Raw genomic sequence first — 22162 nt, 5'->3', positions numbered from 1 at the left:
GTACATCATGACCCAGCTAGTGAGAGATTTTCATGAGAAAAGATCACTAGACTGGGTCATTGAACAGGCCACCCGAATTTATGAGGTCCAAAATCCCATAGAAAACAAAAATAATGCAAAAAGCCCCAAACCAACCAACACACCTGCTGCTGGTAAGGTGGCAGAGGTGAAGGTTGCACCCATTTTAGATTTGGAGATGGGGGGGCCTAAAAACCCACCTGAACAGCAGAATAATCCCAAGCCCAGAAGGCCCTCGGGCCAGTCACAGACAGGGAGCCAAGGAGGTAGTCCCACAAATGGGATCCCTCACTCCCCTGACAACATAAGTCCCTGCTACAAGGGGAACAGACCTATCCTGGGTTATGTGTGGACTCCTCCAGCCCATGGGGGCTGGGGTGGTGATCCAACCAAACAGCATCTAACCCAGGGAACTTCCCTCCTCACTTCCCCCAGGAGGGCAGAAATTCCCCAAATCCTGGACAGACTTCTTCCCCAGGTACCCACAAAACTTTCAACCCCAGAACAATCCATCCTTCTCTCCCCACTTTCCTGAGCCCAGACAACCCAGTCCAGGAGAGGGGAGGCCAAGGGTGGAGGGGTACCCAAATTTTCCAAACCCGGGGTATTTTCAGAGAAGGGATAGCTACCCTTCCTGGGATCAGCCCAGGGGAGACAACAGAACCCCGTATCAGCCTGAGCGGGTTTCACAACTAGAGCGCCAGGTCCAAAACATGGCACAAGATCTGGGTTGCATGCTGAGGGCTCAACAGAACCCTCAGATAAGCATGCTGGCGCTGAATGCCGCAAACTCTGGATCTGGTTCTCCAGAACAATGACGGGGCAGAACCCAGACAATCCACCGGTTCTCAGGGAGGAGGTACATGGGGAAGAGGGGTGTAAAGCCTTGGAGGAAGCTTCCTTCCCCACTTGTAAACAGCCCCTGGAAACCCAGGAACCAGAATCTCCTGCCCCTGAAAGTCTGCGACCCCAGAAGCAGAGGGGGGGTAGGAGAAAGAAAGAACCCAAACAGACCCATTTTGAGGAGGAGGTGCAAATCTTTCAATTTGAAGAAGAGGGGTCCTCAGAGGATTCTGGGAAAAGGATCTTCTCCTTCAAAGATGGGGGAACTCCTCCCAAAGAAAAATGGGTCCCACAGGATTCAAATCCAGACTGGGGAGATGTGGGGACTGAGCTAGCGCTGCCCATCATCCACCCCCAGAAACATGAAAATCCCCTGGTTCGAACGCGTCCTGGTGACTGTCTCCAAAAAGGGGGGGCCGGCCCAGAACCGGAACCAGGGGAACCCAAAACTTCTCCCATATCTTGTTGTCAGCTTTTCTTTTCAGATTCCCTATACTCCAAACCGAATTCTGCCCAAATCTCTTCTCTATCAGTGTCCAAAACTAGAAAACTAACCCACCAATTGTCCAAAAATGTACATTATCTGTACCCCCTTGCGGAGAAGGAGGGAAGATTCTATGCCCCGGTCCAAATACAGGGGCAGGGTACAATTTTGGCACTGGTGGACACCAGATCACAAGCTACCCTTCTGTCCAAAAAGGCCTTTGATAAACTGAATTCAGGGAGGGGGGAGAATTACCAAATTCCTCTCACCCTTCTTCCTGGACAACTTCAGAACTTTGACAGGAAGGAAATTCCCATCGAAGGGACTGCGGATTTGGATATTAAAATTGGGCGACATAAGATGAAGCACCCATTTGTAGTTGTGACTCGAGGGCACCCCTTGTTTACTAGGGAATGACCTCCTGCGAAGGTTGTCACCCCTAATAGATTGCGTAAACAAGGTCCTCTGGACCCAGACTGGCGGACCAATAAAATTAAAACGGAGTGTCAACCATGTTAGTTTAAACAGCACCTGCCACGTGGTTGAACAAAAATCTGACCAAGTAGAATTTCACTTCCAGAACAACCAAATACCAGACGTGACAGTAATAGCAGTAGGACAACAAACTGGTGATGGAGGGTCCTCTCTATTTCTGAAAATCAACCTTCTTTCCAGTTTAAGGTGGCATTCCACACTGGAAGGAAACACTGTGGATTGGTAAAGAATTTCAGAATCAGACATTCCCACTCCTATAGTCCAGAAAGATGAAAAATCAGCTCAAAGCCTGGCTGATATTCAGCAAATTGGAGAGCAGTTGTTCATCCCTGTTCAGTTAAATGAAGGGAAGGACTCTGTTCTCGACCGAGTGTGTGTGAACAACGGTAAGAGCTTCATCAGCGAAGCCATGTTCCGCCAACTCCCAAAAGATCCAGCGATTCCCACATTTAAACTGTTAGACAAATGGGAAATGGATCAGGAAACACCCAATTCCAAACATCTCCTGCCAAGCAGGTGTATGCTCAAAATCTCCATAGGCAACAAGAGCATATTCCATAATTGTTGGGTCGTGCGAGACGTCACTGCCGCCTTTTAATTAGGCAGTGACATTCTCAATCCTTTTGCCATTAGTTTGGACCTAATAAACTTCAAAGCTTGGTCCCGATTAGCGGATAATCCCATGGGCTTTGATGACCCAGAGAAAGCATTTAGGTCAGCTCAATGGATGTCTTATGCAGTTGAAATTGAGATCGGAGAGGAAGTCACCATCCCAGAAAGGACCCGACAATTCTCCCTGGAAGTGAAAGCTAAAAGAGGACAGAAATTGAAAAACCCTAGTGCCTATATTCATCTAAATGCTTTTCTCCAACAGCAAGGGTTGGGGTTAAACCCAACACCACTAGTCAACAGAGAACATGACACCATTCCAATAGAGGTGGATAACAGCGACTTATATATTGGAATGGCGGTTGATGACCAACATTTTTCCATAGATTTAGGCAATGAACTGTTAGGACCAATCTCCAAGGACTGTTTTGATAGTGATAGTGATGACAAGACAACACCAGACAGAATCTTTACCCGGCATGGGGGGGGGGGGGGGGGGGACTTCCTGGTGTACACTTCCTGCCCTTATGGTAAGGAAGATGTGACTTATGACTTCAGGAGGGATGAGGTGATTTTCCAGGTCCGCGAGTGTTAAGACGGATTTCTGAACTCTGTCCTGGTGGCGCAGAAGTTCAGAAGGCCAACCTAATTACTTGGAACAGGGTAACCTCTGGACAAGCCAGACCAATCAAGGTAGCGATCGCGGCGGTCAAGACTAGGTCTCAAGAGGGGTGAGGGTGACTGAAAGCCCGCAATGAGCACACAAAGCAAGAGCGCTTACAAACTACTCCAAACAGGTGTTATATCAAAAATATAAACACATTTATTTTAAGGCCTTTAAAACAACGACCGTAGCGAGAAAATCACAATATCACAATATTAAACCAACACATACCATATCAACACAATATATATACAAATACACAGTCACAAGCGTTTAAAGCACGAAATATGTAGTCCACCTGAAAGGAAAGGAAAACAGGCAGTGCGATAACGCTTTAGACTCAGTTCGCCTTCAGAGGCACCTAACTAGATGGAAGTCCGAGCCCTGCGAAGAGTGGAGCCTTGTGCTCAAAGTACCTGCCACGCCGGTGCCAACGGGCAAAAGGGGAAGCTCTTCAGAGGAAGTCAGGCAGTTCGGGTTAGTGCACAGCAGAAGGAGAACAGGTTCCGCAACTCAAGCGCAGCCTCCACAGTGGGCAGAAGCAGAGCGCGAGTACGGCCAAAAGGGTGCTGTTTTTACACAGCAGGGAAAAGCAATGGGATACTGTAGGAGGGCGACCAGATCCTAGCTAAACTACTCACCGGTCCCCGAAGCAAGCAGACCCAGGCTTCTCCACGTTAGTTTCAGCAGCTGGCAGGTTCAGAAGAGCAGGGAACGCCTCGTAGTCGTGTAGAGCAAAAAGACGTCCCAATCAACGAAACCAGCACAGTTTTGTTGGCGCAGCAGGACAACGGAGCGGCCGTGTGTATTCAAGCCAAATGTACACTCCTCCCTTCAGACTTGGGAACGCCAAGTGTACGAAGCGTGGGAGAGTGACAAGGACTCGAAATACAACACAACCTGGCGGCGGTTACAGAGCAGGACTCCCTTGTAAACTGGTCAGTCAACTGGATGGCCCAGAGACACTTCCGAAGGCTTACTTGGCAGGAGATGATGAAGTCGCCGGGAATAGCTGTTCCTGCTATTCCAAAGGTCGAAGCACCAGTACAGGCTTTCTGGTTCGATCAAAGGAGGAAAGGGTTTCACAGGACGACAGCAGTGCAAAGGAGGAGTCCTTCAGCGGGTCACCAGCGATTCCTCGGTCCAGCCTCTTGGTTGCAGGATACTTGGCTCCTGTATTCCTTCGTTCGTGAGAACTCAGGAGATCGACATGGTAGTGGTGTTTCCAGCCTCCTCTTATCCACGGTTCCCTTCGCGCCAAAACGGAGGGGAGCCAATGGGAGATCCGCTCATCAACACACATACCATTCGTGGACCAATCACGGACCACGGTGGTCCCAGGCATTCACACCACCCTAGACTCTCTGGCACCCAGGATGTGTATTGGGACCAGACATCCCAGCCCACACCCTGGAGGCACACAAACGACATGTAGAAGCCCGCGAAAGCAACCACGTTTCGCGGGAAAGTACATGCCCAAATAAGGAAGGCCCCGGGTCGCCCGACCTGGGGAAGGTGAAGGGAGCAAGACGGTCAGTGGACAGGACAAAGGAGCCTCGTGGTCTGGCCATTTTGGGAGCCAGCCCACCATTTTGGGTTCAGTGCGAAAAACGTGCTCAGAACGCCAAAAGGAGCTCAAAATAAACAAAACGATCGCTGCCACCATTCCAGTCCCTGATTGACTTGCACCGATCAAATACCATCCTAAAAGAGTATCTAGGGCCTGTAGAAGGCTAGAGACCCAAGAGAGCTGTAATTTAGCTTACAGTGCCCTCTTGTGTCATGTTGCACTAAAGCCGCAACATGATAAAATAAACTACGGGAAACAGCGTTCCCCGGTACTGACTGTCTTAAGGGCATGTCAGTTTCCCCATAAGAAAAGGAGCGAAAGCCCAGAGAAGTGCGGCAGAAGGCTGTACTTCTCTGGCAAAGTCAAGAACAAGGTTAAAAACAATAGCAAAAAGTTTAGGGGTTGCCACATGGAAGGAAAATTCCCTACAATTACGAAATCTTTCCTAACACTCGCCCCTCCCAGACTATGGACAGGGGGAACTAATCCACCCCTGGATGAGTCTCTTGTTCAGGTCGGTTAAACATTCTGGACAACCCATCAGAATTGCTATGTTGGACACCTGGCCTATGCTCAATAGTGAAGTCGAAGCCTTGTAGACTTATGGACCACCTAAGCAACTTTGGATTCTCCCCCTTCATGTTCATTAGCCACTTTAACGGCTTATGGTCAGTCTGCACAGTGAAGTGGGTCCCATAGAGGTAGGGCCTCAGCTTCCTTAGGGCCCACACAACAGAGAAACATTCTTTCTCTACCGTGGACCATCTGAGCTCTCTGTCCTTAAGCTGGCGACTAATAAAACCGATAGGGTGTTCCTTACCCTTCTCATCTACTTGTGATAGTACAGCTCCTATCCCAGTGTCAGAGGCATCCGTCTGCACGATAAAAGGTCTTTGATAATCAGGGGCCCTTAGGACAGGGGCCTGGCACAAGGAGTCTTTTAAGCCATTGAAGGCCTTCTCACACTCGTCGGTCCAAGTTACCTTCTTGGGTTCCTTCGGAGTTGTGAGGGCAGTCAGAGGAGCAGCTATGGTACCATAGTCTGCCACAAAATTGCGGTAATACCCCGTGAGTCCTAAAAAGGCTCTCACTTGGGTTTGCGTAGTGGGGGTAGGCCAGTCTTGTACTGCTTGTACTTTACTGGGTAGAGGCTGTATCCTCCCTCCACCTACTTCATGTCCAAGGTAAACCACTGAGCCTTGTCCAATCTGGCATTTACTAGCCTTTATGGTCAAGTGGGCTTTCTGAAGAGCCTGGAGCACAATCCTGAGGTGTTTCACATGGTCTTCCTAGGTGGCACTGAAAACTGCTATATCGTCCAGATATGCAAGACAGAATTCGTCCAACCCATTCAACACATGATTCACAAGCCTCTGGAAAGTGGCAGGTGCATTCTTCAACCCGAACGGCATTACCCGGAATTGGTAAAGGCCGTCTGGAGTAGAAAATGCTGTCTTCTCCTTGGCATGTTCTGCTAAAGCTATTTGCCAATAGCCAGCAGTGAGGTCAAACGTGCTGAGGTACTTGGAGGCACCCAAAGTATCCACCAGCTCATCTGTTCGAGGCAAGGGGTGAGCGTCTGTCTTGGTGACAGCATTCAGAGCCCGGTAATCCACGCAGAACCTCAATTCAGAAGGGCCTGCTTTTGGAACCAACACCACTGGGCTGGACCAAGGTCTACTAGAGGGTTCAATCACCCCAAGATCTAACATCTTGTTGACCTCGGTCTTAATATAAGACCGTACTTTGTCTGACATCCTGTATCCCCTACTTTTGGTAGGTACACTGTCTCCTGTGTCAATGTTATGTTTGCACCAAGGTGTCAAACCAGGGGACTGTGAAAACAGGGGGGAAAACTGCCTAAGCAAACTTTTCACCTCAGCCTGCTGATCAGAAGTCAGGTGAGGGGCCACTCTGACACCCTCAACGGAGCTATCTGAAGGACCGCTTTGGAACAGGTCGGGGAGAGGTTCTGACTCCTCTTCCTCAACATCTGAAGCCAGTAGCAGTGCTGCGATTTCGACTCTTGGGACGAAAGCCTTCAGCCTATTCACGTGGAACACTTTTGGAGCCTGTCCAGGCCTTCCAAGGTCCACTAAATAGTTCACCTCACCCAGGGGCTCCACCACTGTGTAAGGGCCTGACCATTTGTCCTGTAAAGCTCGAGGCCTTATAGGATTCATGATCAGGACTTGCTGACCAGGTGTAAAGTTGATGAGGGAAGCTTTCTGGTCGTACCAATGTTTCACCAGCGCTTGCCCTGCCTTCAATTTATCACTAGCCAAGCCCATCAGAAGTACCATCCGTTTTCTGAGCCCTAGCACATAATCAACTACATTGGTAGTAACAGGGGGAGTGGGCATCTCCCATCCCTCTTTGACGATGGCTAAGGGTCCCCGTACGGGATGACCGAACAGAAGTTCGAAGGGGCTGAAGCCAACACCCTCCTGTGGTACCTCTCGGTAGGCAAACAGTAAGCATGGTAACAGAAGATCCCATTTTCTTCTCTGGGGCTCCTCCAGAGCCCCAATCATGCTCTTTAACGTTCTGTTGAAACGTTCCACCAGACCATTGGTCTGGGGGTTGTATGCAGAAGAGAACTTGTAGGTGACCCCACATTCTTTCCACATAGCCTGCATATACTTCGACATAAAGTTGCTGCCACGATCTGACACAACTTCTTTAGGGAAGCCAACCCTAGTAAATATGCCAAGTAAAGCTTTTGCAACTGACTTGGCAGTCACAGTTTTCAATGGGATGGCCTCAGGATATCTGGTTGCATGGTCGACCAGCACCAGGATAAACCTATTGCCCGAGGATGTTTGCGGGTCAAGGGGACCAACAATGTCGATCCCTACCCTTTCAAATGGTACCCCCACAACTGGGAGCGGTACCAACGGACCTTGGATTGTCGCGCCAACCTTACCAGACAACTGGCAGGAGGCACAACTCCTGCAGTGACTTCCTACTTGCACCCCCATCTTGGGCCAGTAGAAGTGCATGGATAACCTTTGCTTGGTCCTCTTCATACCAAGGTGACCAGCAAGAGGAACTTCATGCGCCAACTGCAGGAGGAAGGGCCTAACAGCAAGGGGAACCACCAACCTCCTATGGTCTCCTTCTGTAGACTCTGTGGGCTCCCTATACAGGAGTCCACCTTCCCAATAAATCCTATGCTTCCCAGGAGGTTCACCCTCAAGCTGGGAGCAGGCCTGTCTCCTTAGGCCTTCCAGAGATGGGCACTCACGTTGGCCTTTACTGAATTCGTCCCTATCAGGACCTCCTTCAACTAACAAGTCTTTTAGTTCAGGATGATCGTTGGGGTCGAATACTTCAGGCATCGCCACCTCCTCGTCAGGCCCGGGCGATTGACCAACTTCCTCCACCGCAGTGGTAGGCGAGCTCAGGGGAATATTCTCTTTCCCTCGTCTTGACTTGTAGACTCCTTTCGCCTTGGGTTTCCCCTTCGGCTGGGGCGGCGTATTGGACTTGGCCAATGCTGCCCGTGCTTGAGACCGTGTGTAGGGTCTTTCGGCAGTGTCTCCTACGAGCCCTAAAGCTCTGAGATCATTACCCAACAAGACCTTTCCCGGGACGTTTCTCTGAATGCTCACTGGAATCCTGACTGCTGTACCATTTAAAGTAAGATTTACAGGGATCACGGGAAACATGCGGAGGGGGCCGTCAGCCAACTTAGTGGGCATCAGAGTAGCTCTGGCAACTTCCTCTGAGTCTACCAAGGTAGAATCCACTACAGTGCGACTGCACCCACTATCCCTAAGAGCTGGAGTATCCACTCCATTGATCAGCACACTGTCTTTAAAGTAGTGCTTGGTATTATCCGGAATCCTAGCATAAGCCTCTGCGACTTTAGGCTCCCAGGAACCCAGGGACACTAAAACTACCTCAGCCTCTATTCCGCTGGGAAATGAGTCTGAGGAGAAGGATGCTCCTGTAATCTCTTCTTCCTCGTAGGAGGAGAAGGCCAGATTAGCGGGGTGGACCCCCAAAGGTCTAACCTTACAACGGGGATCCCCCTTCACGTGGTCAGTTGCTCCACAAGAAAAACAAGCCCCAGTGGGTCTGTTTACGTAGGGAGGCTTATTGTAACCAGAGTTCTGTTTCGGAGGCGAACCTCCACTACCCTGTGAGTTCTCTTGTGTCTTAGCCTTGTTTTTCTTTTTGTGGCCCTTATGGGAAGAAGATTTAGCAGATTCCCCACCCTCCATATCTTTGGACTTTTTCCCTTCCTCCTGCTTACCAGGATGAGTTTTGTCCTTATGGGACACTCGATGTGACGCCCATAAGTCTGCTGCAATGGCCAGCTTCTTAGGATCTATCTCCTTCGAATCGGCCAAATGCTGCTTAAGCTCCGGGGAAGAAGAAGCAAAAATATGTTCCAGCATGACAAGATTTATCATGCCTTCGAAGGTAGAAACCTTATAACCTTCAACCCAGCCAGTTAAGTTTTTCAAAGATTCAGCCACATAAGATACCCAAGTACCACCTTCCTTTTTCTTATACTCTCGAAAACGCTTTAAATATTGGGCCGAGTCTTCCCAAACTTTAAAATGAGAGTTTGCTTTAACATTGCGAAATCAGCCCGCTCAGCCTTCGACATTTCCATAATGGCACTACAGCCAGAATGGGGCAGTCTACTGAGCAACCACGCAATCTTATCAGCATTGTCAACTTCTTGAACCTCGCATGCATACTCAAACGCATTCAGCCAGTCCATAATGTCATTCCTTTCTTCATACACACTGAGCAGATCTTTCGGAAACCGTGGATGAGAGGAAGCCCCAGACCCATGTCTAGGACCCTTGGATCCATTTGCAACCTGAAGCTTGGCCAGTTCCAACTGGTGATCCCGGTCTTTCTGTTTTTCTGCCTGTTCGATTTTTAGTTTGGCTATGCTGAATTCAAGCTCCTGCTGCCTAAACCGCAGCTCTTGCTTCTTGAATTCAAGCATAGCCTCCCCATCAACACTGGCAGAGGAAACATTAGACATCACATCCTCCCTGTCCTCGTGGTCGCGATGGATCAGTGCAGCGGCAGAACCGTCGGTTCTACCAGTGAGAGCAGCCCCACCACCTTCTGCACTGTCCTCGGAAGTTATAGCGTCAAGCTGCGCTTCTTGCCACGCCACGATTCTCTGGATCATTTCCAATTTAGTGCCTTGAGAGGAAACACCTCTCTCCGCACACATCTTCTTCAATGTTTCTGATTTGGAAGCATTTAAAGTTAACAAGGTATTTGCTTCCATACTGTTTGATAGGACTATGGCCTTTTTAAAGTTATATTACAACAATTCACTACGTGTACTGTTTGGAATAACCTGAAATGCCTTAGTTCGAGCGCAACACTGGATACCTTCAGTCGTATCCCACCGCTGTACACCAATTTGTTAAGACGGATTTCTGAACTCTGTCCTGGTGGCGCAGAAGTTCAGAAGGCCAACCTAATTACTTGGAACAGGGTAACCTCTGGACAAGCCAGACAAATCAAGGTAGCGATCGCGGCGGTCAAGACTAGGTCTCAAGAGGGGTGAGGGTGACTGAAAGCCCGCAATGAGCACACAAAGCAAGAGCGCTTACAAACTACTCCAAACAGGTGTTATATCAAAAATATAAACACATTTATTTTAAGGCCTTTAAAACAACGACCGTAGCGAGAAAATCACAATATCACAATATTAAACCAACACATACCATATCAACACAATATATATACAAATACACAGTCGCAAGCGTTTAAAGCACGAAATATGTAGTCCACCTGAAAGGAAAGGAAAACAGGCAGTGCGATAACGCTTTAGACTCAGTTCGCCTTCAGAGGCACCTAACTAGATGGAAGTCCGAGCCCTGCGAAGAGTGGAGCCTTGTGCTCAAAGTACCTGCCACGCCGGTGCCAACGGGCAAAAGGGGAAGCTCTTCAGAGGAAGTCAGGCATTTCGGGTTAGTGCACAGCAGAAGGAGAACAGGTTCCGCAACTCAAGCGCAGCCTCCACAGTGGGCAGAAGCAGAGCGCGAGTACGGCCAAAAGGGTGCTGTTTTTACACAGCAGGGAAAAGCAATGGGATACTGCAGGAGGGCGACCAGATCCTAGCTAAACTACTCACCGGTCCCCGAAGCAAGCAGACCCAGGCTTCTCCACGTTAGTTTCAGCAGCTGGCAGGTTCAGAAGAGCAGGGAACGCCTCGTAGTCGTGTAGAGCAAAAAGACGTCCCAATCGACGAAACCAGCACAGTTTTGTTGGCGCAGCAGGACAACGGAGCGGCCGTGTGTATTCAAGCCAAATGTACACTCCTCCCTTCAGACTTGGGAACGCCAAGTGTACGAAGCGTGGGAGAGTGACAAGGACTCGAAATACAACACAACCTGGCGGCGGTTACAGAGCAGGACTCCCTTGTAAACTGGTCAGTCAACTGGATGGCCCAGAGACACTTCCGAAGGCTTACTTGGCAGGAGATGATGAAGTCGCCGGGAATAGCTGTTCCTGCTATTCCAAAGGTCGAAGCACCAGTACAGGCCTTCTGGTTCGATCAAAGGAGGAAAGGGTTTCACAGGACGACAGCAGTGCAAAGGAGGAGTCCTTCAGCGGGTCACCAGCGATTCCTCGGTCCAGCCTCTTGGTTGCAGGATACTTGGCTCCTGTATTCCTTCGTTTGTGAGAACTCAGGAGATCGACATGGTAGTGGTGTTTCCAGCCTCCTCTTATCCACGGTTCCCTTCACGCCAAAACGGAGGGGAGCCAATGGGAGATCCGCTCATCAACACACATACCATTCGTGGACCAATCACGGACCACGGTGGTCCCAGGCATTCACACCACCCTAGACTCTCTGGCACCTAGGATGTGTATTGGGACCAGACATCCCAGCCCACACCCTGGAGGCACACAAACGACATGTAGAAGCCCGCGAAAGCAACCACGTTTCGCGGGAAAGTACATGCCCAAATAAGGAAGGCCCCGGGTCGCCCGACCTGGGGAAGGTGAAGCGAGCAAGACGGTCAGTGGACAGGACAAAGGAGCCTCGTGGTCTGGCCATTTTGGGAGCCAGGCCACCATTTTGGGTTCAGTGCGAAAAACGTGCTCAGAACGCCAAAAGGAGCTCAAAATAAACAAAACGATCGCTGCCACCATTCCAGTCCCTGATTGACTTGCACCGATCAAATACCATCCTAAAAGAGTATCTAGGGCCTGTAGAAGGCTAGAGACCCAAGAGAGCTGTAATTTAGCTTACAGTGCCCTCTTGTGTCATGTTGCACTAAAGCCGCAACATGATAAAAGAAACTACGGGAAACAGCGTTCCCTGGTACTGACTGTCTTAAGGGCATGTCAGTTTCCCCATAAGAAAAGGAGCGAAAGCCCAGAGAAGTGCGGCAGAAGGCTGTACTTCTCTGGCAAAGTCAAGAACAAGGTTAAAAACAATAGCAAAAAGTTTAGGGGTTGCCACATGGAAGGAAAATTCCCTACAATTACGAAATCTTTCCTAACAGCGAGGACTGCCTCCCCCACCTGAAGCCACCAGTCCAAATCAGCACTCTGACCAGGGACTTCTCAACCCAGCTGGAGGAGGCCGCTGAGATAGCGAAACCGGAAGTCTTTCCAGGCTTCATGCAAATGGTTGAACAGAGAGTCAACCTAGCTGATGCCTGCGAGACTCTGGAGCAAAGGCAAAAATTGAAACAAGTTTTCTTGGATTTTCAAGATCTCTTTGCGGTGGACTCATGACTGCGGTTGCACCGACATCCAACAACAACAATTCCCACAGAACCTAGCATGACTCCAGTGTTTGTGAAGCAATATCGCTTGCCTCTCGCATCAATGGAGTCCCTTACTGAAATAATTAAGAACCTTGAGTCCCATGGGATAATCCGTCCAGTCCACAGCACCTTCAATAATCTGGTGCTGGGGATATTGAAGCCAAACGGCCAGTGGAGACTCTGCGCTGACCTTAGGGAGCTCAACAAACGGGTCCATACTTCCCGATGGCCTCTTCCCTACATTGACCAAGGGCTGGCCCAGATCCAGGGGTCACAGGTAGTCACTGAAATAGACCTGACCAATGGATACTGGGCTGTACCTATCACAGTAGGAAGGACCAATACAAGCTGGCCTTTACCTTCGGGGGGCAGCAGTACACATGGACCCGGACTCCCTTCGGGTACATCAACTCCGGCAATGAATTCAACATTTTCCTACATAAGGCCATGCCCGACCTCGGTGAGAGGCGTAACCTGGCCTATGTAGATGATGTACTCATCAAAAGCCCGACTGTGCAGGAACACATAGCGGAGATCCGTTATGTTCTAACACAGTCGAGGGATGCCGGAGCAAAACTTTCCTTTCAAAAGGCACAGTGGTGTAGAACCCGTGTCCATTTCTTGGGGCATGAAATTACTCCTCAGGGTCTCTGCCCCCAGGAAAAGAAAGTGGAAGCACTCCGGAAATTGAAAGACCCCACGACTCTGGGGGAACTAAGGAGCCTCCATGGACTGACTAATTACAGTAGAAAGTTCATTGAGGGCTACGCAGATATCACAAGACCCCTGATTCATCTTTTGAAGGGGGGGGGTCAAGTGGGAGTGGGGTCCAGAACAAGCAGAGGCAGTAAGACAACTCAAAAGAAGCCTCTCACAAGCGCCTTGCCTAGTTTACCCTGTCAAAAACAAAGAGTTCTTCGAGACAGGGTTCTCTAATACATGTTTGAGTGCAGTATTACATCAAAAGCATGACAAGGTCAATAAAGTAATCTCCTATGCGAGCAAAACTTTATCCTAGGTGGAGGAAAAATTCAACGATTGTGAGAAGGCACACCTGGCAATAGTGTGGGCATTGAAGAATTACCGCCCGTTTATCCAGGGGGAACACATCATAGTGGAGACTCCACATCAGCCTCTGCAATATCTCCAAAGTGACAGAATCCGGGCCGGAAATGTGAGTAATTCCCGAATTACTTCCTAGATTCTGTCAATGCATGGCTTTTCTGTGGAGGTCATATATGGCCAAAACAAGAAGAGTCCCCTTGCGCAAGGTCTGGCTGACTTGTATGATTGTGCCAGAGAAAACTGTCTCGAGGACGAGAGTCTAAAAATCAAGGACAACATGTAGGCATACCTCAATTCCCCACACAAGGTCTTTGAAGAAGACAAGTGTGAGGGAATGCCCACTGTCGATTTGAATGGATGCTCTTACCATATTGACAACAATGGGGAAAAAGAACTTGTGGCCGGCGTAGGAAATGCATGGGTGAATGAGACCCCAGAACCCTCCGCTGGGTACAAGATTGGCCCCCAAAGTAGTCAAGTGGCAGAGTTGATCAAGCCATCCTCACTGCTGTCCAACATCAACTCCACAAACTGGTCATAATCACAGATTCGGATTATGTACGGAACGGGTTTGTGGAGCACCTGGTTAACTGGAAAACCAGAGGCATGTTATGTACTAATAATAAACCCTTGAAACATGGGAAATTAATTCAAAACATTGATGATCTGGTCACCTCGAATGGGATGACCATCTACTGGAAAAAGATCAAGGGTCATTCTAAAGTAGAGGGACCAGACAAAACTGGAAATGACTTAGCTGATCAGCTGGCCAAAACCAGAGCCATCCAAGGGGATCTACTAGAGATCGAATCCCTGTTGGGGGAAATCCAGATCACTGCCATCACTAGGTCCCAGCAATGAAAATGCTCACAATGAACTCTCAACTGCACAATGGAGTAAGGAGACCCCAGATGCTGATTTGATTACGGCTCAAAAAGGGGATCCAATAATTGGTAAGTTTTATCAACACATTGAGGACCCTGAGAACTTTCCCCTGATGGATAACGATTACATTGGGAAAGAGGACCTCAGAATGTTGATGAAATTTCCAAAAATGTTCCGAATCCAAGACGGTTTGTTGGTAAGGAGATCCCTAGCTGGACATGATCAGTGATAGTCCCTACCTCATTCCGAAGCCTGATGTTAAGTCACGCCCATGATGCGGCCACAGCCGGTCATAGGGGGTTTCATACAACACTTGAAATCTTAAGAGAGGTTGCATACTAGCCACACATGGGGCAGGACTTCGACCAATACTTGAAGGGGTGCCTTGTGTGTGCATAATTTCAGCCAACAGCCCTCACACACCGTGCACCTCTCCAAAACAGGGGGATGACACTGCCTTCGTCAGATTTACAAGTCGATTATATCGGGCACGTGATTCGCTCCTGTAGGGGGGAACAAGTACATGTTGACTAAATGGGTGGAATGTCTCCCGGTTACAAACTGCAAGGCAGAAACAGCAGCTGCTCTGATGATCAACCACATCTTTTTGTGTTTTGGACTACCCCAAAGGATCAAGTCAGACCGATGTGGCCATTTCACTAGCGAAGTAATGACAAAGATGTGGGAGATACCTGGGGTCAAAAGGGAGCTACACATTGCTTACTGGCTAGCCTCTAGTCGTGCAGTGGAGAGATACAATAAAACAATTGTGAGCATATTAAAAAGAGTTTGTGGCAGATTCTGGGCCAAGTTGGGATATTCGATTACTTCTTGTCCTAATGGCCATCAGAACTACCACTTCATCTGCAACTGAAATGTCACAGTTTGAGCTGATGACTGGATGCAGGATGGTGCTTCCCAAGCATCTGCTCTCCAGAACCCAAAGCAGACATTGATCAATGCCTCCACAACGCATGAGTATGTTGAAAATCTAAGAAAACACCTTCAACATGCTTTTGCCTATGCTCAGCGAAATCTAGAAAGTCTGCAGACAGTATGAAGACCCATTATGACTTAAAGACTACCAGAAAAGAATACAATATAGGACACCGGGTCTACTTGTACAATTTCCAAAGGAACCAGGCCAAACAGCGCAAATTGTTTCCTAGGTGGAGGGGACCTTTTGAAATTGTAGACAAAATCTCACCAGTCGCCTACAAAATCCGCATCCCCAAAGGCAGTTTGGCAGAGGGGGGAGATAAGTGGGTCCATATTAACCAACTAAAGTGTTGCCATTTTAGGCACACTCTGCAGCAACTGGAGGAGTCTTCTGGAACCCCAGAGGGGGTCACTCCAGCTCCCTAGAATTCCAACTATAAAATATTCCATATATAGTCCATAAATTACAATAGAAAAATATGTCCTGATTTGTCAAAATGTATGTGTCCGCCCCACTACATTAATAGTGGTGGGGAAATGTCTACAAATATGTTTTTGCTTTGTCATCCTAGTTTTAAGTGGAAACCGTGGAGACTAAAACCAAGGCGGACCACCCAGAGACCGGGAGGAAAGATCCAAGGGGCCCGGAGTATCGCTCAATACTCACATCAGGACTGGGCGAGGAGAACTGGTCGATCCACCGCTGATGGAGGAAAAGATGATGAACTTTGCCATTTTTGGAACCATAAGAAAAGAGACTGACCATCCCAGTCTTGCGACTTCCCATTGATGGACGTTCAACGCCAAATTGCAATGGGGGGGCTTGTGGGATGTTCTGGCCCACTGGCTCTGCCATGCAACATCACTGTGTGTTGCTTTCATCAAAAACAACAGAAGTGTCACCAAAAAGCGTGCTAATAATCTCTGAGAAGTGCGCAGGGAAACCTGAAAAATAGGCCACCATTCCATTTTGCCTATGTCAGTGGTAAAACAGGAGATCACACTGCCAAAACCTATCACTGGGCTGCCCACAGAGTAAAATAAAACTGCTTGAAAAGGCAGTGCTACATTCCAAGGAAAATCCAGAAGTGTTTTAAAATCCGTTTTCCTTGGCTGTTGAAAGTGCAAAATCATGGGTCCCAAACAGCAGAGAAGATCCAACATCCTTGTGGGGTGTTCACCAGCACCTTTCATCATAAAAATAAATCCACATTCAAAAAGTGCTTGCTTGGGAAAATATGTAAGATATGGGCAAAGCACTGCCGCTTGCCTGTGCCCTAGCTGTCATTTGCTTATACTATCAGTTTAAAACGTGTGTCTTAAAATCAAATTGTAGAAAAGAAGAGACTTGCCATGAATAGGAATATGGGTTGCTACAATTCAAATTATATGTTTTAAAAAGGCTGGAATGAAGAGATTTGTGTGTATATTTGCAGAAAATGTAAATAGTATTTTAGAAAAGCCCATTTTTAAACAGTGTTTTAAAGTGAACTAATGTCAGCTACATTGGACTTCAAAGACATTCCACAGCTGCTCCCAAACAAAGGAATCTTCCTCCTGCTCTCTGCTCAGGAACTGGCATTAAGTTGTTAATGGAAGTGGGAGGAGATTTTGGCCTGTTGCTCTGAGTGGAGACAAAAGACTCCCTTGACTGAAAGGAAATGCAAATTCGGGTGTCAACAGAAACCAACTGCTAAGGAAGAGAGGCGCAGGTTGCTCTTGGCCCAGCCCAACCTTGGAGGCAGAGCTAGACTGATATGTGTATCTGAAACTTCAAGGAAATATCTTGTTGGAAAAAGAGTCATAGAAGACTGTGAACAATTTGGAAAAATCTGTGTTTTATAGGTTGTTAATATAAAAATGCTGCTCACAATGTGAAACTACTCTGAACCCTGTGCGATATTCAGAGACCGGACTACTAAAATGTTGATATAATAGCAATTGTGATCATGCTAGGAATATGAAAGTTTACAGGATTATGCCCAGATGTCATGCGCATGTATGTGGAAAAATGTGTACAGATCAGACACTGGGTAACCAACCAAAAGCGCGTAAAAAACTGTCAGTCTGGAACCAAAACTCTCAAAAAGATGGGACTCGGATGGATACGTGCTTTATTAAATATGTGATGTGAATATGTAGTATTAGCAAGTTGGTGGTATTGTAGATATGCTGCTTTCTATGAAAAATAGATTTTCTGTATAGAAACAAAGGGGAGGTTTTTCCCTGGATTGTAAATTGCAGCATCACTATGACACGTGATTTCCTTCTCAAATCAGGAGAGAGGGAATTCTCTGACCAATCGGATCCCTAGAGGGTGGGCTTAGTATAATCAGCCTATCCACCCCTTTGGGAAATAGATAAAATAGGGACTGTTTAGGACGTAAGGACACACACATTCAAATTCACCCATCAACTGATTTACTGGCGAAGCGCTCTGCAGGAGAACCCAGATCCAAGACTCCAGAACTCTGAAAGCAGAAGGCCTATTCCAAAGCTGAACCTTTCTCGGCTTGGCCTTTAAAATCTTGCAACCTGATTTTAACCCCAGACTTCCAAGGGGCACATCAAAAATTGAACAGCCTGGCTGTGCCGTTTTCTGCTTCTTGCCAAGAACTCTTGCCAGAACCCAGAGATCCAAACCAGTAGAGCAGGGCTGAAACCAGATAGCTGTAAACTCCAGAACTAACCCATCAGATCCAGTCCAGAGTGCTGTGCAGAGACCAGAGTGCCGTGCTGAGTGCAGAACCAGGTGCCTGAATCCTCTCTGGTGGGCTAGCAGAATTCCAGTCCAAAACCTTTGACCAGATCCCGACGGGCCTATTCCAAAACCATAGTTGTGAGTATTTAGCATAGAATTGTCCATAGCCAATCTCTTGTCCTTAAGTAATCCTATCCAACCCAATCCAACCCCAATTTAAATGTCAAATTGAAGCTAACATCCTCAGCTTTCAAACAAATCTAAAACCGCATTCCAACTTCTTATAATTTTTCTGTAATCGCGTTTCTCGCGTGCTGAAAAGTTTGCCATGAATCTGCATTTGGCTCAATTTCAATACATGTAAAATAGCTATTTCTTGCATTCAACCTCTGAATTCCGTTTCCTATCTGCCAGTCATTCAATCCTAATTTCTAGTGTTTACCTGAAGCGATCCAAAGCGGCTCCCACTAGTTTTGAATCCCATCTAGAGCATTAGATCCATTTTTAGCATTTTTTCCCATTCATTTAAAATCACATGCAAAAGCAATTGACCTTTTTTGAAATCATTCCTGTTTCTCTCTAAGCTTGCTGGGGGAATTGGGATTGAAAGTGCATTTGTAGATTGTTTATTCCCGAAACCTGTTTTCTCTCCTTCCATCTCTATATTGCATATTGGGGGGGGGGGGGGGATTCAGCAGTATCAGGGGGAAAGAGTGATTACATTGCATCTGATTGAATTCATATCAGGTTTTATTTCTGTGCTGCATTAATTTCCTATCATTGCATTTCATTGAACCCACACAAAGTTTATTCTATGCTACATTATTATTCTCATCCATACTCCTATTGATTAAAGAGACTGTTGATTGTAATATCACCCATTGGTGATCATTGTGAAAAAATATTAATAGTGATATCTAGATATTGCTCAAATTCATAAAAGTGTGATATATATATATATATATATACATACACATTGTTCAATTCATACAATAAATCTTTTAAATTTGCAAAACAACCTACTTCTTGGTGGTTCAGTGAGACCGGGATGGGAGGGGTTCCAAAGAGAGGGGCGTGATATAAGGGTACATCATTCAGACATAAAAGACATAAAAATATATAATTAAGGGTTCCAGCTGGGCATCACACGCTAGGCACTGACTTAGGTGAGGTGCTGGGTTGAAACCACTTACATCATTGACACTGGAATCACTGTGCCCTGTGTGAAGAGAAGTGGGGGTGAAAAGAAGCAACTTGAAATTATTCCGAACAATTACGATAGTGGAGGGTGAAGGTGAATGTGTATGTTAAAATTATAGCTGATGTTGACAGAGGTGCACTTTGCCATTTCGAAAGCAGAGGGCAACCTAACCCTGATCAATTGCATCAGCTGAGTACGGAAACATATCTAAGTGTTATATATATATATATACATATATATATATATATATATATTATTCCTCCCACTGGCACCTATATCAGACTCGCCTCTAAGTCAGGCCTAGCCTGGTGGTATGTCTTAGACGTATTGGCAGGAGTAATTGAACCTGACTATAGAGGAGATATCAAAAGATTGATACAAAATAATGGGAAGAAAGCATATCAATTCAAAGCTGGAGAAAGAATAGCTCAAGGTATATTGGAGAAAGCTCTGTTTCCAAAACCATGAGAAGTTAAGAGCAGTGACCAAACAGAGCGGAACTCAGGGTTTTGGTGAAGTGGATATAGAACCTCCTTTAGTACCAATAATAAAACCCAATGTTGATGAAGAGGAAGAGACTATCCCTGACTTGGCTTTTGCTCAAAGATATTGATATTTTATTTCTATCGCGCTCGTACACAAGTTTTTCAGAGTGCGACAAGGCAAGGGAGGGGAACAGAGGAGAACAAAACAGTAATCTTACTAGGCCCAGTGACATTGAGAATGCACAAGTGCATGGGAGAGGGGGAGGGGGAGGGGAAAAGTGCATGGAAGGGGGGAGAAGTGGAAAGTGCGAAGCAGAGGAGAAACAGATAAAAGAAAAGAAATGATCCTTTGTTAGCAGAACCCTTCATTCATGATATCAGAAGATGAAGGCAGGGAAAAGACAGGACCATTTCTTTTCTTCTAAAGTCCAGATTGTTATAGAGAGGATATGTAGGACCGGCAGGTTATCCCGGTCACAAATTGCAGTACCCAAAAGCCATACTAATATTGTTCTGGAAATGGCTCATTGTCATTTGACAGGAGGCCATTAGGGAACTGCAAAAACTCAGGCACAAATTGTAAATAGATTCTATTGGCCTGGGATTTATGCTGCCAATAAGAATTTTGACAATACATGCAACTTATGTCAGAAAACCAGTACTCAAAATTCCTCCTCCAGTTCCATTACAGCCCTTGTCTATTATAGATATTCCCTTCTCATGGATAGGAATGGTCTTAGTAGGTCATTTAGAAACCTCAAATCTACGGAACAATATATACTGGCTGTTTGGGTTTGCGCAAACATTATCCTGAGGTCTTTCCTTTAAGAAATGACAGTTCCCAACAGATCTTGAAACATTTGCTTCCTTTCATCTCTAGAATTGGATTTCCAAATGAAATTGTGACCGTTCAAGGATCCAAATTTATAAGTAAACTCATGGCCAAATTGAATTAGATTCTTCAGATTAAAACTTTATGCACATCCATTTATCATCCCCGAACTGATGTATTAGTGGCAAGATTCAATCAGACTTTAAAACACATCTTAAGTAAACTAGTGGGAGCAGATGGAAAGAATTGGGACATAATGTTACCTTAGGTCATGTTTTCAATTAGAAAGACTCCTTAATTATCCACAGGCGTTTCCCCCTTTGTGCAATTATATGGAAGAAAACCTAGCGATGTGTTGGATATGTTGCGTGAAACATAGGGAGAGAGAGAGAGAGAGAGAGATACCATGCCATGATCTCAAACAGCTCAAAGGATGAAAACATATGGCTGCTGTTTGAAATATAGTTCAAACTAATATGGCACAAACTCAGGAACATCAAAAAGAATACTATAACAAGAAAGCAGTGATGAGATCTTTCTCTGTAGGTCAAAAGGAATTGGTTTTACTTCCATTTCTGAAAGTAAAATGCTTTCCAGGTGGCATGGCCCTTATGAAATCCTAGAACAGATTAAACCTTTCAACTCATTTTTTTCGGAATGAGACAGAAAAATCGAAACCCATATTTATAATATTAATCTACTTAAAGAGTGGGAAGAGGACCCTATTAAGAATACTTCAATAATATTAACCATCTTATTAACTGAAGAAAATGATAACAATAAATTAATTTCTCCTGATTACCACAAAATCAAAAACAAGATCTAATAGACCAACAACAGTTCCCTGATGTATTTAAAGCTGAACCAGGTAGAGTTAAAAGAATATATCATCATATTCGTACTCCTCCAGGAAATGTTATTCATCCGAAACCTTTTAGAATCCCTGAGGGTAGAAAACAGATTATTCAAGAAGAACTAGAGGCTATGTTAAGAGCGGATGTTATCAAACCCTCTCAAAGTTCTTGGTCTTCCCCTATTGTGCTGCTTGTGAAGCCTGATAATTCATGGAGGTTTTGTATTTACTTCAGAAAGGTAAATCAAGTATCACTATTTGATAGCGATCCAATGCCCAGGATAGACAATCTTGTTGACAGGTTGGGAGATATGGTATATCTTTCTACCACTAATTTAACAAAAGGGTACTGGCAAGTACCATTTCACCCCATAGACAAACCTAAAACAGCCTTTTCTGCTCCGATGGGCTTATTCCAATTTAAGGTTTTACCCATTAGGTTGCATGGTACCTCAGGCTACCTTCCAAAGACTAGTGGATCAAGTTCTTAGACCATATGCTTCATTTTGTTGCACCTTCATTGATATCATTCATAGGAAGTAATGGCCAGAACATATGTCACATTTCTATAGGGTTACTCAGGCCCTAAGGAAAATTGGACTTGCTGCCAATCCGAAGGAATGTCATCTTGCTAGATCTGCAGTAAAATATCTAGGCTTCTTTGTGGGAAACGGATTAATTCAGCCTCAAACTGAAAGAAATAGAGCAGTTGATGAAACCCAGGTGCCCAAGACCAAGATAGAATTGCA

The sequence above is a fragment of the Ambystoma mexicanum genome, chromosome 4p (assembly GCF_040938575.1).
Source record: "Ambystoma mexicanum isolate Mex_15411 chromosome 4p, UKY_AmexF1_1, whole genome shotgun sequence".
Taxonomy (NCBI): Eukaryota; Metazoa; Chordata; class Amphibia; order Caudata; family Ambystomatidae; genus Ambystoma; species Ambystoma mexicanum.
Note: the sequence above shows the minus strand (reverse complement) of the source record.